Below are 6,000 nucleotides of genomic sequence, written 5' to 3' on the forward strand. Positions count from 1 at the left end.
CCAAAACTGCAATATAAGTAAATAACCATCACTTTAAACATCATATGATATGTGATACTAGCATCTAGTTATTTAACTGATAAAAGAAAGGTAGTAGCTATTTAACCAAGAACACAAAGACACAAACACTAAATAAAGCAAGGAAAAAGCCTATTAGTATCTAACCAAAGATTTAAGGGAAATGGACCATAATAGTCCTTTTTTTGGTGGTGTTTTACCAAAAATAGACAAGAAAATAGGTGTTTCCACATATAGACATAAATTTCGTAGAGTATCCTTGACTGCTCAGTAGAATTGACTTAATCTCTGAAGAATCAATGTGGTGAAAAAAAAAATATGAAGAACAATTCAGCAGAGCTACCTTTCGAGAAACTAACTTATGCTTCGAGGAATTGATGTTACAAAAAATTAATAATAAATAAATAATATCTTAATGACAATTCCGTAAAGCTATCTCCAAGAAGTGAACATTTTCTCCGAGGAATGACTTATGCTCCGAGGAATGAACCTCAATTTTTTTCCACATCGATTCCTCGAAGCATAAGTTAAATCATCGGAGAAAAAGTTCATTCCTCGAAGGTAGCTTTGCGGAATTGTTCATATATATATATATATATATATATATATAGATATATATATATATATATATATATATATATATATATATATATATAGATATATATATATATATATATATATATATATATATATATATATATATATATATATATATATATATATATATAGAGAGAGAGAGAGAGAGCTAGGTTCATTTGTTTAAACTAATTATTGTGTTATTGTACGCATAAATGTGGGTCAATCAAAATTAAATAAATAATTAGAGAATTAAATAAACGAATAAGGGTAATTTAGGAATTTGTTTAGTAACTTCCAATAATAGTCCCTATAATCATGGTATTTACTTTTAACCGAAATAAATAAGCTAGTCGTCCTTACTTCCAAATTCATCTCACTCTATAAATTAGGAAGCCCTAGATTCTATGATCATCGAATTCGCCAAATCGGAGAACTTAATCGAAGATTCATCTCCTCCTGCTTCTCTTTCTTCATCATCTCTATCTTCATGTTCCTCTTCTTCTTATCAGCATCGTGTGCTGATTCTCGCAAATCAGACGTTTATTGCAATGCGATGATATTGATTACGCCATTGATCTCTTGCATCTCCATGCTCCTTCCGTTCTCGATGATCATCGCCTTCTTTTCCGTCTACATAAGCAGGTAAAGGATGTGCTTTTTCGATTTGAATGTTGTTCAAAAAGATTGAATAATAAATTGGGGGTGAAATGCTAAGAATTCGGTTGTATTTTGATTGTGAAGAAATTTATTGAGCTTTTGAGGAAAGGAATCGAAGAGGATCGTAATTCTGCAATCAATTGCTTGGTGACTGCACTCGCTCCTAGAGCTCTCGACGCCTATCCTGTATGATCCGATATTCCTATTGTTTTCTGTAAACATCAATTGATCTTGAATATTCTTGCCATTAATTTTGCATTGTCGGATTGTTTAAAGTTAAACCTTCGTTTGGAAAGTTAGTTTGTGCTATTCTGGTTGAGCGAATTGAGGTAGTTAGAACTAGTACATGATCTATTACTTACAAGCCACAAATTGTATAAACTACAAATCCAAAAACGAACACTGTACTCCAATTCTATTTCTGGTTAAAGAAAGTCATATATTCTTCAACTTTATGAGTGTAAAGATTGAGGTCTTTGTGTTTCTTATTTCCTGTTAATTTGTGATTGTCTTCTGCATTAGCATTTGTCTTTTTACTATCATTGTATCTAATAACTCTCCTGATTTTAATATCCGAACTAATCCCTTAACCGTGTCTTTTTCTTTATCTATCTATATATATATATATATATATATATATATATATATATATATATATATATATATATATATATTCTCCTTGTTTTGGTTGTGACATGACTCTGTTCTTGATTCTACGGAAGCATATGAAGAATTCAAGCATGTTCTGTATTTATATACAATAAAGATGATCAAACTTCCCCTGTGGTGAATGAGATAAGAGTTCTCTACTTCTGTACAAACAACACTGTATTCCATCATATTCACATTTATGTTTTTTTTTCTTATTTAACACTTGGTATGGTTCGAGAATTTGTTATTCTATAAGAATTTGTTATTTTACAAGAAAAATATGTTCAAGAATTTGTTATTCTACAAGAAAAATATGTTCAAGAATATTTTTATTATGTATATATTTTCCTTTTTTTTTTCAATTGCTGGTTCGAGACTTTGTTATTCTACAAGAAAAATATGTTCAAGAATAATTTTATTATTTTATGGGTCAAGAATTTTTTTTTTTTATTTTTGAATATATTCAAACATATTCTGTCAGAATATCCGAATTAAAAACCTAATAATTCGTAAAATCAGATTTTTAAAATTAATAGAATCTATGATCCCTTAAAATATGCAAACTTCCTTTATTAAATCTATGTTAATTGACTAAAATACCCTTCTAGTTAAATTAGATAGTATTTTTTGATTATTTTTAATTCAATAATATGTATTAATCACTTTCTTAAAATAAGTAAAATAATTGGCCCATATTTATGCATACAATAACGCAATAATTAGTTTGGATAGAATAACCTAGGCCTATATATATATATATATATATATATATATATATATATATATATATATATATATATATATATATATATATATATATATCCATATTCTAACAAAATAATAAGTTTAATCTCCTATTGATAAGTGTCATACAATTAGAATTCTTCATTAATGTTATATATATCATCTATCATGTCACTTGTCAACCTATTAATTATCCATTTTTAATTTTAAATTTCACTCTAATTACATTAAATTAATAATTGATTATCCATTTGAAATTTTAAATTTCTCACTCTAATTACATTAAATTAATACTTGATTCTTGATTTCAAATTTTTTCACTTTAACTATATTTAATTAATAACATTACCTTGAAAAATAAAATTAAATTAATACAGATTATAAGGCGACATAACTTCACATATTTATTTAAATCATCGATTATAATTTTATATAACTAATAAAATATCCCTTAAGTAATAACTTATTTAAAATAACTGTTTAATAATTTTAATTTTTTAATATGAAAATTTAATTAATTTTATAATACGTGGTTTTCACGTGTTATAAACTAATATATATATATATATATATATATATATATATATATATATATATATATATATATATATACCTAAACTCACTATACTACGTCGTTTTGTATTATATAATACATTCTAATTGTCCAATGTTCTTATAATTTAACTTCTAACTTGATTTACTTCCATAATTTTTATATATTAAACATTTGTCTTCCTCTTACATAATTTTCATTTTCAACTACAATATATATAGCCTAGTAGGTGTTCGGTAAAAATATGCGATCTAAGAGAAATATAATAGTGAAATTTTGAAAATCTTGAAAGTAAATCAAGTTTGGGTTGGAGTTTAAAAACATTATAATGAATATATAAAATAAAACGACGTATTATGGTGTGTTTGGGTACGTAAACTTATATACCATTAAGGGTATATTCACTTTTCTCATATATATATATATATATATATATATATATATATATATATATATATATATATATATATATATATATATATATATATATATATATATATATATGAGAAAAGTGAATATACCCTTAATGGTATATAAGTTTACGTACCCAAACATACCATAATACGTCGTTTTATTTTATATATTCATTATAATGTTTTTAAACTCCAACCCAAACTTGATTTACTTTCAAGATTTTCAAAATTTCACTATTATATTTCTCTTAGATCGCATATTTTTGCCGAACACCTACTAGGCTATATATATTGTAGTTGAAAATGAAAATTATGTAAGAGGAAGACAAATGTTTAATATATAAAAATTATGGAAGTAAATCAAGTTAGAAGTTAAATTATAAGAACATTGGACAATTAGAATGTATTATATAATACAAAACGACGTAGTATAGTGAGTTTAGGTACCTAAGCTTATATACCCTTAAGGGTATATTCATTTTTCCACATATATATATATATATATATATATATATATATATATATATATATATATATATATATGTGTGTGTGTGTGTGTGTGTGTGTGTGTGTGTGTGTGTGTGTGTGTGTGTGTGCGTGCGCGCGCCACATCGATTCCTCGGAGATTAAGTCTATATGTGAAAACAAAGATGCAGAAATACATATTAGGTGTTATCAAAATTGAAATAGTTGTTACCGGTGCCACACCTGGACACCAAGCAAAACCGCCACTATATGGAAACACTTTGTCTATTTTTTTTTTTTGTAAAACACCATTAAAAAATTACTATTATGGTCCATTTCCCATGATTTAATATAACCAGAATATTGAACTTTTTGAATAAACCATTGTAACTGTGAAGAAAGTTGTTTCTTCTTCTGATGTAAATGGGTTTTGAACTTTTGTCTTTTAAAAAAAAGTTTTAGAAAAAAAAAATCTTTGTATATGAACAGTACCCACTTACTGGCTTTTTGAATCTTGATAAGTATGCAACAATCCAAGATTTCATGGATATTTACAATACGTATATTCAAGATATGTCAATTTCATTTGCGAAAACAGATAAAATAATAAAATGGTTGCTTGACATAAACAATGAAGCAAATTCAGATCTGTCGATTTGAAAAATAAATAAATAAACGATTAAGTCTTTATTATCAGAATCAAACCATCTCATTCAAAATTTTAAATAAATACACGTGTGGATTGCTTGAAGAAAGAGTTTTTGTTCTGTTTGACAGCTAAGTGGCCAAAATGAAAAAACGATAACTGTTCCTGCCCGGGATCGAACCGGAGACCTTTAGCGTGTAAAGCTAACGTGATAACCACTACACCACAAGAACTTTGTGTTCTATTTCGAAAGCTGTGCTAATATAATTAAGAAGAGATGATTCAGTAAAGAAATAACATCGTTCCAAACCTGTGAATTACTGAATTTCATTCCAAGAAACCCCTCGTTTTTTTTATACCATTTTGCCCTTCAAAGATTATCACGATCTCATGAGAATCCTGATTAAATTGTGAAATAAACCTTATGTGCAAAGTAAATTGGATTGAATCCATGGTATGATAAGTGATCGTATGTAGAAAAAGATCGATTATGGATGTACATATAATCGATTGCACCCTTGATTATGTGATCGTGATTATCGATTGGAATCCACTGCTGATTTTTATGCGATCGTGATGATCTTAGAGTAAAATGGTATAAAAAGACGTGGGGTTGCTTGGAATGAAATTCACAGTTGAATCATCTTATGTTGTATTATATAAATAAAATTTTCATCATTAAAAACAACGTTCTTGTGGTGTAGTGGTTATCACGTTAGCTTTACACGCTAAAGGTCTCCGGTTCGATCCCGGGCAGGAACATTGATTTGTTTTTTCACTATCTTTTTTCAGCAACTAGGACAAAAAAAATTCCAGCAATCCCACGTGTCTTTATTTAATTAAGATGGTTTGATTTAAATATAATAAAGACTTACTTACCGATATTAATTAATCTATACTTGTAAATTACTTTTTTTTTTAATCATATGTGTTACTCTTATTGATTTTATGTGTTTTTTGTTTTTAATTATTTATTGTTTATGTATTAAATGTAATAACGTTTTTCAATTTCAAGAATTTAGTAATTTACTCAGATATCGACTCACGATTTCAATATTTTCAGCCGATGGGATATGTCCGGTGTGCCGCAAGGCATGGTTGAACTTTTTCGGCGAACATGTAGTTCATTCCAAAGAACTCTCGGGGTTCAAATACAGACACAATATGGTTAGGGATGTTTTGGTCGACATATGTAAGCGTGCCTAGGTTTCCGCCAAGAAAGAGGCTCATGTGAATTTCCTGACTGACCTGATAGAAGGAAGGTCAACCCTTAG

At 27.6% G+C, this 6,000-nt stretch overlaps 2 non-coding genes across 2 annotated transcripts; one reads left to right on the plus strand and one right to left on the minus strand.

Moving 5' to 3' along the window:
• Window positions 1–4,886: 4,886 nt before the first annotated feature.
• On the minus strand, window positions 4,887–4,959 carry TRNAV-UAC (transfer RNA valine (anticodon UAC)). Its single transcript has one exon. It is a non-coding gene; the product is annotated as a tRNA-Val (tRNA).
• A 456-nt stretch (window positions 4,960–5,415) lies between these two features.
• On the plus strand, window positions 5,416–5,488 carry TRNAV-UAC (transfer RNA valine (anticodon UAC)). Its single transcript has one exon. It is a non-coding gene; the product is annotated as a tRNA-Val (tRNA).
• Window positions 5,489–6,000: the final 512 nt, after the last annotated feature.

The sequence above is a fragment of the Lactuca saligna genome, chromosome 8 (genome assembly GCF_052625555.1).
Source record: "Lactuca saligna cultivar CGN05327 chromosome 8, ASM5262555v1, whole genome shotgun sequence".
Classification (NCBI taxonomy): Eukaryota; Viridiplantae; Streptophyta; class Magnoliopsida; order Asterales; family Asteraceae; genus Lactuca; species Lactuca saligna.